The following is a 12,828-nucleotide window of genomic DNA, read 5'->3' on the forward strand; positions in this document are numbered from 1 at the left end:
ATTTCATGATTTCAAGTTTTCCATTGCTAATTTGCAAACATTGCAGATATCATTATACTGGGCATGCTCACATAGAATTACAGGGAACAGTAACATAACAGCAGTTCAACAGCACCAACACACAAGTGTTATAACAAATGAAAAATCACAGTTTCTGATGGTCTGGTAGCATGCCATACAGTAATAAACATTTATGGAAGTCTGCATTCAGAGAAGCTCCTTAGGTATCATCACAGATCCTACCCACTAGCCCTTCATATTTTTTGTCCACTGGATCCCTTCTGTTCTCTCCCTGTTTTCTGACCACATCAACTTACCTAGCATTATGGATGGACAATTTCCCACAGTTTTTCCAGCCAGCCTGGTTGACATGGGCATCCTGAGGCAATGTAACAATTGCCTCATGTACACTGACAACCCACTTCTTCTAGTCTACACAAATTCATTATGTGAGAGATGCATCTATATCAACAACCTAGAATCTAGGTGATTTCACTCACCAGTCAGTTCATCTGATACTAAGCAGGTTGTCACTATGCATACTTCACCTCCTGCACTTACCAAACCAACAACACATAAATCTATATATGCAGAGGTCCTTAACAGAAGCTTACCTAAACATCAGAGTCCCCGCCCCAAACACAAACACAAGCACACCACATAATACATCCTCTGCAGAACATAGTACACATAATCTGTCATACACCAGTGTTTCACCAGTCAAGCTCCTAAGGCATAACATAAAAACAAACATCTTAGTCATAGGCAATTCACTGGTGAGACACACAGATGTCCTTCTCACCAGGCTGAGAAGGAAAAAGTCACGTTCAGCTGTCTGTCAGTTGCTAGGACCACCACATCACACACAGACACACTCAAGTCTCTACAACAAGCATTGGTATGACTCCGTCATAGTCCGTGTTGGTGTGAATGACTTGAGACATACCTCACTGGACTATATGAAGAGAGACATGACTGAGCTTTCTGATTATGTGTCTCAGGCAGGCGTGTCTCTAGCCTTAAGCAGTATTTTACCTTTGCCTAGGATGATACCTCAATACAAACAAAAAATGATTGACTTCAACAATTGTCTTAGTTTCTGGAGTCATTCAAAGGGGATCCAGTATCTGTCAGCCTGGGGTGACATGGTTGACAGACCTCGAGGCTTTGCCAGAGTAGTCTTCATCTGTCACCCCTGGGATTTTGGTTACTGGCTAAGGCTCTTGTCATCCCCATAGTGCCTTTTTAGGTAATGTCATAAGAACAAAATTCCTGATGTAAAAATATCCTCTAAAAACAACCTCATGGTTATGCTGCTAAATGCTAGGAGTCTAAACCAGAAACTGCACTCACTGGAAGCAGTCCTCACCTTGGAAGATGCTGGCATTTGTGCAGTTACTGAGACCTGGTTTAAGGCTGTGGAGAGCACCCCAGCTATACCAGGTTACATTTTCTTCCACATGTTCAGACCACAAACTGAAGGTCTGAGAACTAAAGGAGGTGATGTATCAGTATTCATTAAAGATAAATACACCTCTAGATTGTTTAAACAGCAGGATTCCCTTGAATTATTTTAGGTGCAATTGACTGTAGTCAAGACCCTCTTCAGGTCATTGCCAGCTATAGGACTCCCTCCATGAATCAGGACATCCACTTAGCCTACTTGGATCTACTTCAATCAATCAAGATACAACCAAATACCCTGGTTTTAAGTGACTTTAATTACCCATCCATTGATTGGGTAAATTATACATGTTCTAACCCAGTTGCCAAAAGGTTCCTAGACTTCGTTATCTCCAATGTCCTGGACCAGCTGGTTGACACATCTACAAGGGACTCAAACATCCTGGATCCTGTGCCCACCAACATGGAGAACTACTGCACCACCCCCAGTGTGTGGCCATCCCTGGTGAGATCTGACCACAAATCAGTCTCGCTAGAAGTAACTATAACACAAGACCCCCCCCCCCCCTTAGCAACAACTAAACCAAAAAACTTCTCCAGAGCCAATTACAACCTCTAACGTGACAGCATAAATATCTTTATAGCCCCTCCCCCACTGATGGAACAGACATCTATGCTGAGTTATACACCAATGCTCTATACGAGCACCTGTACAATTGTATTGACTCTGCCGTGCCTGATAGAACCAAAGCAAGATCTTCAAGGAAGAACAAACCTACCTGCTGGACAACTGCCATTAATAGGTTATATATTAAAAGAAAGTAACTGCAGTCTATGAGTAGGAAGGAACGGCCTCAAAACTGGAAACACTCCCTCCTCAAAGTAATCAAGCAAATAAGACGCCTAGTGAAGTCCTCCATATCTAACTATCAATCCAAATTAGCTTCCCTAACTAAGGACAACAACAAGGCATTCTTTAGTTACACTCATAGCCTCAAAGGTAAGGCCCAGAGCTGCACTGAACTCATAATTAATGGTACTACATATACAGAACCTGTGGCTATTTCAAACCTGCTGGCTGACAGGTTCAGTGAAAACTTCACTCTCCTGTCCTTGCCACATATACCCAAAAGTATCTCTAACACCTGTCCCCACCTAGTATCTCTGAGGAGCCGGTTTTAAATGGCCTCTCTAAGGCCAAAAACACAGCCTCTATGGGACCAGACAACATCTTGGGCTGTGCTCTACATTGGTTAAAACAGGAATTAGCATCACCATTGGGCATGCTGTTCAATCACAGCCTAAGCACTGGCTTTATCCCAGCAGAATGGAAAACAGCTACCATAATCCCTTTGCACAAAGGGGGTGCATCCACAGACTCCCAGCACTATAGACCCATTAGCCTGACCAGCCATATCTGTAAGACCATGCAACAAATCATCATGAACCTTATTAACAAAGATATAGGAAATCTTCGAACACTCATCCACAAAGAGTTTGACTTTTTCAAGGATAGATCATGCCTGTTAAACTTGATGGACGTCTTCAAGACAGTCACCAAAGCCCTAGATGAGGGCAAGTCTGTGCATACAGCCTATCTAGACATAGCCAAGGCCTTTGACACAATCCCCCACTGAGGCATCATTGATAAACTCACCCAGCTAGGTATCGACCCATATATTGTCAGGTGGGTGGCAAAATGGCTCACTGATAGAACTCATATGGTCAAAATAGGTGACTCTACCTCTTCTAGCATACCTGTAACCAGTGGTGTTCCACAAGGATTGGTTCTGGGACCCCTACCTTTTAGAGTCTACTTTTTTAAAGTACAGGCTAAAACTAAAGGACTGTGGCTGACAAAGTTTAATGATGACTGCAAACTGGGAGTGATCATTGAAACCGCTAGTGATGTTACTGCAAGAAGGTCTTACACAGACTAATGACTGGTGCCAAAGTCATGGTCTTAAATTGTATGCAAAAAAATGCATTATCATCCCTTTCAGCAAGGGTTATGTTCCTGCAAACTACTACATCAACAGCAATACCCTAAGTACACAGTTAGTGCTGAGATATCTGGGCACACAGATTGATAGCAACCTTAACTTCGATCACCATATCCCCACAGTGGTAAGAAGGGCATTTTTATATTGCTCATCTCATAATTAAAGGCATTGCCTCCAGAAAAAAAGAGATTCTAACTGCCTGTACTCTTCCCTCATCAGCCCAATAATAGCGTACAATGCTCACTTTGGTATGTTCCTTTCCAAACACCTGCAGCAATTGGAGAGACCACAAAGGTTCCTTACAAAGAAAATTTAGAGTCTTCAAGATCTGTCTTATGCAGACAGACTGAAATCATTGTCACTTTACTCTGTGTCATACAGAGTGCTCAGAGGTGATCTGTGTCTTGCATAAAGTGCAATCTCTGACCTAGCTTTAATGGAAATGCTGCACATTCATAAGTCAAATGGCATATGGGTCACTCACTCAAGGGACCTTAACCTGGTATGTGACATCAACAGAACTTGCTGGACAGACAGATTTGTCTAACCAAGTTTGCCCCAACTTTGGAACAAGCTTCCTATTCATTTTAACAAAGCCTCTCATTGGCCCTATTTAAGCACAATTTAGACGACTGGTTGGGTAATCAGAAATTCACCCAGCGGGTTTCACCTGTGTCCCTCTTGGACCAATAGTTGCTGATTTTAATGTCTGCTTGAAACAGACACCCTTAGGAACATGTGCTGAACTTGGCTAGGCTTGTAAGGAGCCTAGGGCCATTAGCCTAGTAACCTCCTACAATCCTAGGATCCTATGACTAAGCTGTATAGTTTGACACAAAAAAAAAAACAGCAGTAATAAGGAAATGTCCAGATGAAGACGTGTAATACAGAGTTAATTCTTTTGGGCATAGGTAATGCCTGTGAGCAATGAATGACATAATAACCATTCACATCATGTCATTTCCAAACACATTATTGTGTTACAATAAAATTTTAACAACACTCATAGACTTTTCTTGTTTGGACTTAGCTGAGTTTACCACTTGTTTTCGTTTTTTGGATGTTTATTGGTTTTTCGAGTTTTTTTATATTTCCAAACACATGCCAGAACAGATATAAGAGAGATGCATACCAATTATGGATGCCACAGAAATAGACATATTGGTTACGTTATGAAGAGCACCCGTGAAGGGCTTACAGCACTTTTCTCTGAATTTCCCCCACTGATGTCTGACAAACATATGTTAAAAGATTCAAACCACCACATATTATACAAGGCTTTCTTCCAACCTATGTATTGACTGCATGTGTAACATCAGGTAGCAGTGGAGGCTGTCACAAATGAATGCATGCATTAAGAAAGGACTTACAAATATAATATGACAATCAGATTTAGTCAGAATGCTGGAAAGGAGCTACATGTTACTGCCCACACAACATTCAGCAGTACAATATCAATGCTTCTCTGACAAGGAAGCTGTTTCCATCATGTAGTAGACACACTGTCCCAAAACCGAACCCCAATTTACCTGTGTAGGTATGCTATACAAGCCAGCACTCAATGCACTCACAGCATGACATATCCAGAATAACCATTTCACTGCCATGCAATCACATCCTGTGATGATGTATCATTGTTCAACATAAAAAGGAATAAGGAAAAATGTAATTGCATTTCATCATTACTCTGAATAAGAGCATTGCTATGTTAGAGGTTATCATAGCTTTTTATAAAAGGAACCAACATCTATACTTGTACACAGCAGATGTGTTTGACAACAGTGCTAGTTACATGTACAGTCACAATAAGTCTGACACAATGTAGTCTGAGCAGTAATGGCTAGATCTGAACTAACTACCTAAAATCACAAGCAACAGATTTGTGCCTGAATCACACGCACCGCACTACATATAGTGGTACAACTAGGACAGTGCGCAGTTAAAATGGATGACATCTCCACTGTTTATTATCTGGTTGTTATGTTCAAAAGTGGTTGAAATACACAATAACACTGTACAGCTATATATGTATTTGAAGAATTCTATACACAGTATGAGGGTCAAAAACACAGTCAAAGCTGGCCTCAAAAATTTTACATATTTAGTTGTACAATCTGCAAAGCATGGTATCAGTCATACAACACAGGAGAATTTACACTCCAACTGTGAGATACTGCACACATAAAGAAAATAATAATAATCCAGAAGGCAGAATTCGCGAGAAACACACTTTTTAAAATACCTTTAAAACTTCATTCCATAAGCGCTTTCGGCTAGAAAATACCAGCCTTCTTCAGACATTCAAAAAATCATATGACAACTCTTTTATAACCCAACCCAACCACTTAAGTCTTAAAGACATAGTATTTTAAAGTAACAAGATATTAAATAAAATACATTTAACACTACATTTTTAAAAACATTTATATAGTTTGTATATAACTACCTATCAAAGGTTTTTAATTTTAACTCACAAGAAATGGACACTACATAATTTAACCCTGGATAAGTAGATGTATTTGCAAAATACACCACAACTGTCTATGTCCTAAAAAAATACTCCATGCCCCCCCCCTTTTTTTTTTTTTTTTTTTTTTGCAGCTGTTCCAGTATGACAAATTTAAAGCTATGACATGGGAATTCCTTTAAGTGTTTTACTAAAGCACTGGTCTCTTTATGTGTATGCATATCATAAATGTGTTCATACACCCGTTGTTTCAATTTTCTTTCAGTCTATCCCACATAGTATGCAGGAAAAGAGCTGCATTTTGCAGCATAAACCACTCCTATTGTTTGGCAAAAAAAGCCACCAGAAACTATAGTACACTTAGAATGCAAGTACACCTGGTTACATTCCAAAATAAACTTGCATTGTGAACACATTCCACACTTTATCATTTTCTGGACCAATTTCATATGTAAAAGGGATTACTGTCACACCAGTCTTTGAGGTTGCTATCCTGTCTAAATATAAAACCAGGAAAATTACCACTTTTTTTCCATTAGCTGTTTAGCTGTCTTAATGCTGCACTTATAGGTAGCATTATGTAATTATTGTGTGATCTGAAATATATTTTCCTTGGGGATGATAGGATTTGCTAGTGTAACACTGTGCCACTGTAAATCTATCTCAAAAGTGGAAGTGTACGCAAAAGTGGTTGGGAGGCAGCCAACAGTATATTACTCACAGTCACACTATTTAAGCACAGATGGACTCACACCACCTACATACGAAGTTACGTCATCTATATAGCACATTATCAGCAGTCAGTCCCACAGAAAAATATTGAGTACAAGTGATGCATACAGCATCAATGAAAGGATGACATCAGCAGAGTATTGCCAAGGAGATGTGTCTGGTAAAATGATGTTTACAGCCATCTGTGATTGCAATAGTAGCCACTGCAAATGTGTGTAAACAAATCCTGAATTCATTTACAGCCACATATATACTTATAAAACTTAAGAACTGCTGTATTTGAAATTCCTACCTATCAATGTACAGATTCTAGAGAGTAGTGTAAAAAATGCAAGCACCACAGGAGAAGTCTGACTTAATTGAAGTGAGCGCACTTTTGTTAGTATGACCTCATCGGTGTGTTTCAGAGAGCATGTTTCAATAAAAACTGGGATAAGGGAGCTGTGTGCACAGGGAAAGTGGATACAGCACAAAGTGTTATATACCCACACACAGACAAGTTTCCCTTTTTGATTATTGAACATTCTACCTATCAAGTTACACAATATAGAGAGCACACACACACACACACACACACACACTCACACACACACACACACACACACACACACACACACACACACACACACACACACACACACACATTCATATGCACATCATTCAAGACTCATGTAAAGGTTACTACCATTACTTAGATGACTTACTCATCATATGGCATGGGAACATACAAGAATTTACCACCTTCTTTCACTTTATGGAAAACAGCACCAGTTTTTTTTTTAATTCACCTATAAACTGGGCTGGAAAGAGATTAACTACCTTGACATCAATATGTGGTGGTCTCGTGAAACTGGACTATCCTCGGGTATATACAGGAGACCGACTTTTTGCAATACATATTTATTTTTTACCAGCTGTCATCCATATCACTAAAAAATAGGGATAGTCAAGAGCCAATTTTCCAGAATTTCCAAATTGACATCTAATGATGAACATTGTCAAAAAGAGTTTACCTCATTATATGAGATGTTTCAGGCTAAAGGATACCCTACAGAGCTTCTCAAAACTATAGAAAGAGAAATTTGGTCAGAGAGAAATGGAAAATATGGCTCTATTCTTAAATATGGGTTACACTTTAACAACAAAGACACTCCTCCTCTTAATGTGAGACCCAACTTTTCCAACAATATGGTTATTTATTATTCACTTGATGTCAAGGACATTGAAAACATAGTTCAAAAATATTGGTCAGTTTTTCAATGCGATGACACCACCAAACAGCTTATTTCTCATAATCTTGGATTTACATATAAAAGGAAACACAATATTAAGAGCCTAACACTGAAAGGTCTTTTCCTACAACTAGACCTTGTAACAGATGCAATCAATGTGCATGCAGCAACAGTAATTACACTGATGATTTATATGACAAGATTGTAAAACATTCCAAGGGTGAAAAGTTTTATTGTGGTTCTGAAAGGGTGGTTTACCTGGTACACTGTACACAATGTCACGCATTCTATATAGGTAAGATGAACAATGCATTAAATAAGAGAATATACCAACACCTACATAGTCTGAAAAAATCTGATAAGTAAAGCGCCCTGGCATGTCAAGCAACCCAATGTAGTGGTTTTAAAAAATTCCAGTTCCTAGTTTTGGGACAGGGTTGGTCTACTGTTTATTTGAGGGACTGGAAAAATGTTTTACTACATCAAGAGATGCTTTGGCAACTAAGGCTTGATGTCACAGCCTTCCCGGGGTTAAATGACAATATATCCATTACAAGTGAACTTAAAAGAAGGGCATGCATTGTTTGATTGTGTTTGACAGGATGTTTTTTTCCACTTGTTTTTTTTTTCCACTTGATACATCAGTATTTTATATTTGTTGTGCATTACATTTGCAGCAAGGTTTTCTAGAGCTTAAAATACAACCTGGCCCTTTAAAAATGGATTCAATTACTACTTATTACTTGAGTAGGTGGAAAACTATTTAAGCATTCTTAGTTTCTTTATACACTGTTCTGATGTCTTTTTGGTTTTAAGATGAAAGCGCTTAACATAGTGTGTTTTGTTGTGTTTTTAACAGTTGTTTTATTGAGTCTCTACTAGTTCTCGAGCTGACGCTGAATTTTTTATTTTCATTACTTTGTTGGTTTATTTCAGTTCTGTTTTGGTGATTCTAAAACATTTTTTCATCCATCTGGATTTAAACCTATAGAGCATTCCAAGAAAAGCATTTATTCTGGAGTATTATCAAGCATGTCACATAGAAAGTCATACTTCTGATACTTAACATTTGACAGCAGATTTCAGAAAATGTGAATGTATGTATTCATTTTTATTACCCAAATCACCACTGTAATGTATACAACAAACTCTTTAGCTTGCCTTGCTGAAAAGTCTATTTAATTTAATATACATAGCTGAGGACAGCTTAGGTAGGGAACAATGTTTGCATGCTGCCAATCAGACAGCAAATGTGAATTAAAATTAAAAAATACATATTGTGAAAAATTACGAGATCTGTAAACAGGATTTAATCAATGCATCATGTGCTTTATTTCTTTCACTCCACTTCAGTTATAACTCATGCCACAGAGAAAGTTACAAGGAAGCTGTACTTTCTTCAGTGATTACAATCCAAGAGTGCTGCTGGCCTTGCAATGCTGCCAGGCATGTTTGTGCTATGTAAGACTTCCTAACCCAAACAGCAATGTCTTTCTGCTTTTCCTAATTAGGGGTCACCACAGCAGATCACTTGTCCGCAGATTGATTGGCAGTGGTGTTTTTACAGTGTTGAGTTGCCAGCCTGGTGCCCAGCCTTCACAGAAGGCACACACATACACACACGTACCTACTTGCATGTCTTTAAAACTCACTCAACTGCAGGGAGAGCATGCACACTCTGCACAGAAGGAGCTCCAGCTGAGAATCAAACTGGAGAACCTCTTGCTGTGAAGTGACAATGCTAACCTCTAACCCAAATATTTTTATTTTTTTTCCTTAGGCAGTGAACTATTTTTTTTCACTGCTGCATGGACAGCAAATGGAAATGGCATTAGAAGAAAATATATGATAAGGAAAAAAGTTGACAGTTATTTAAATGCAATCAATGGGTATATGCAGCAATGACCAGAGCAAGAAGTACATTCAAATGGCACATTCATCCTTGTCACATCTCATTGCAACATCAGAAATGTACTTTGTGGAGCAAATTACCAGACTTCTATTTAATGGTAATTAATGTGAAAGTGGACACATAGCAGCTCACATGTTAGCAATACTGTCAATATTTGATTTTAAACACAATTAACACAAAATGTGATTAAATATATATTCAGACCACCCTCTGTAAAATTATCATTTAAATGGATTCAAACCATACATCGGCTGTCTTTTTTCACTAAACTTTATGTGCTTATACCTTATGCCACAGAGAAAGGTACCTGACAGGTGTATTTTCTTCACTGAGTACTACCCAGAATGCTGATGGCTACACAATGCTGCTAGGCTGGTTTGTGCCTCATAAGGCAGACTAAACAAAATGTTTTACTTTTTTTCCTAAAGTCCTGAATGTTAATTTCATGCTACCAAGAGGCATGCAAATGCAGAAGACTATATTTATCAGAAGCATTCACACAACCTTTTTGGAATAACAACTTGAAGAATCATGAAATTAATCACATTGTATACCTAGCAGTGAGCAGAACTACTATTACATTACACTGATACATTCAGCCTTCTCCCGTCTCCTTGCCACATCATTACTATCATGTATGTCTCACAATATCAGAACCTAAGCTAATGTCATGGAGAAGGGCACATAAAACAGAACAAATTATCACATTATTCACATAACACACACAAATAATAATGACATCATTTCAAATGACTTATCTGTCTGTCACTTTTAGTCAATACTGACTTTATTTGAGTTTCCCATATCATCACATCCATACACCAAAATGAATGCCAAGATTTAGTATAATCTCTCTCAGTGAAATGATCTGTGAACAGGTTTTGAACTCTGCATCACCTGTACTGTTTCTCTAAGCTCAATACATTTCTACATTATGCCATAGAGATAGGAGTGCAATGACTTGAACTTCTTCACTCAGTACTGTTCAGACTGCTGAGGAAAGCACAATAATGCCAGCCTTAATTGTGTTATTGATGGCAGTCAAGATAACATTTGTAATTTTTTATCTTGGGCAGTGAACTCTCATTCACTGCTACTGAACCACTTCCTGTTAATGGAGCTAAATATCAAATGACATGCAAACAATCAAAGAAAAAAAATTGGAATCAAATACATTAAATGTTCTAATGTTTAATCAACTTGGAAATAGAATAACAGGAACCTGTATGGATTTGAACTGTCAAACAAGTGTAGCAAGAACAATCATTGAAGAATATTTTCCAAATTTGCCACAGAAAAAGACATATGCTTGCAAGGAGAAAATGTGTTTAGATGCACTGATAATTTGACATTGTATCAATTCACATTGATAGTGCAACAGAAACAAGTTATGAAAGTTGTCTTTTCTCATTTCAGAGTAAATGTCTAGATGATTGTGATACCGCCAACAGTTAAGATACCCATGTACTCACACAACAGTAAACAAAGACTGCAAAACATGCAGGTGCATTCTTATCTTCCTTTATGATGCCTCATTCTCATCTCTATTTTATTACATATGTTATCTGTATCAGTGCTTAAAATGCCCCTTTGAATATGAACATTTCTTACTGTGGGGCAATAACTGTGAGAATAAAATCCAGTATTTAAATGTTAAGAATGTTGATCTCCAAAATCAGTCAATGGTAAGCTTCTTCTCCCTGAAACACCCTCAGTAAGTGTACATAAAAGAGGTGAGACTGGAAATCCTGATTGTTCCTGTAGTCAGGCAAATCACAAACCATTAGCAATTAACACTTCTCAATGTTTGTCCTTGCAATCCTACTGCATGTGCACATAATCATGTAGCTCCTCAGACTATGTTTACATTCCCTACACTTAGTGCAGATTGTACTAGTCAAGAATGCTAATGATTTAACACCTCATGTGCTTACCTACTGTGCTCACAGGACTGACTCTGCACTATATAAAGGTACTCGTAGCTAATGCCCTTGTATTGTACTGGGAGATTGTTTGGATCCTGAGAGCTCAACACTGCTAAATAAACACAATGTTTGGAGGATTATCTACTTTATACACTGTGTTATTTTCAATGTATGTTGCTATTTCTTACCCAATGCTTTTAGTATATAACATTAAATTGTGAATTGCACTGGCCACTCAAATGCATTTTTTAACTTAATGTTTTTTCTTTATCCATTTCTTTTGGCATAGGCATGTCTGCATTACAAAATGTATGCTACATGACCTATATTTTAGGTTGTATTTAATTGTTGTTTACACAGTTATTGTAAATAAGTGTACTATAACTTTGGAGGAAGGTCTGACATTTTTACCTGTGTGAGCAGAAAGAAAAAAGGTTTGTGGATTTCCACCTAACTGCCCACCTCAGCAGTGGAGATGGCACTTATAATAGTTTTCTTACATTTCTAATCTTACAGAGTGAATTTTTATTGTTGATGCTGCAATGTATTACTCAGTCAAATCTATGTTATCTGTCTTACAGAACTGTTATAGATTGTTGCTGATATTTGATTTAGAATTTTTTTGGGGGGGTCCTAACTTGTGTGTAGTCATAGGAAGCATTAGCTCTTAAACTATTGTGTGCATGCATTCACACATAACTGAGTTCACAGCCAACTGTCTGTGCATTATATATTTAATTATTAGTTAGTTTTCTGTTTCTTCTCATAGAGGGATATGGCTCCCAAGAAGGAATCTGTGCTCTGCAAGCCACCATACACTGTTGCATAAAATGAGGCCATTATCTAGGCCTTACATTGCCATGGAGCTTTTCTGTTAGGGAGAAGTAGAAGTGACCTATCTGCCTGAGGCAGGATATGACAGGATATGGCAGCAGGTGGTCAATGATATCAATGCTATCTGAGGGTATGGGAGAACTTACTCCCAGATACAACACCAAGCAAGTGATATGAAAACCTCTGCCAGCCAAAGGATGCTGCAATTGCTCAGGAATAGGTGGTGGTCCTGCTACCAAACATTCACTCAATGAAACAGAGGACTTCCTGTCCACTGTCAGAGATCCAGATACATATCAGATAGTTTCCATAGAATCCT

Source organism: Protopterus annectens, chromosome 5.part1 (assembly GCF_019279795.1).
Source record: "Protopterus annectens isolate FY-2018-M chromosome 5.part1, PAN1.0, whole genome shotgun sequence".
In the NCBI taxonomy this organism is placed as follows: domain Eukaryota; kingdom Metazoa; phylum Chordata; order Ceratodontiformes; family Protopteridae; genus Protopterus; species Protopterus annectens.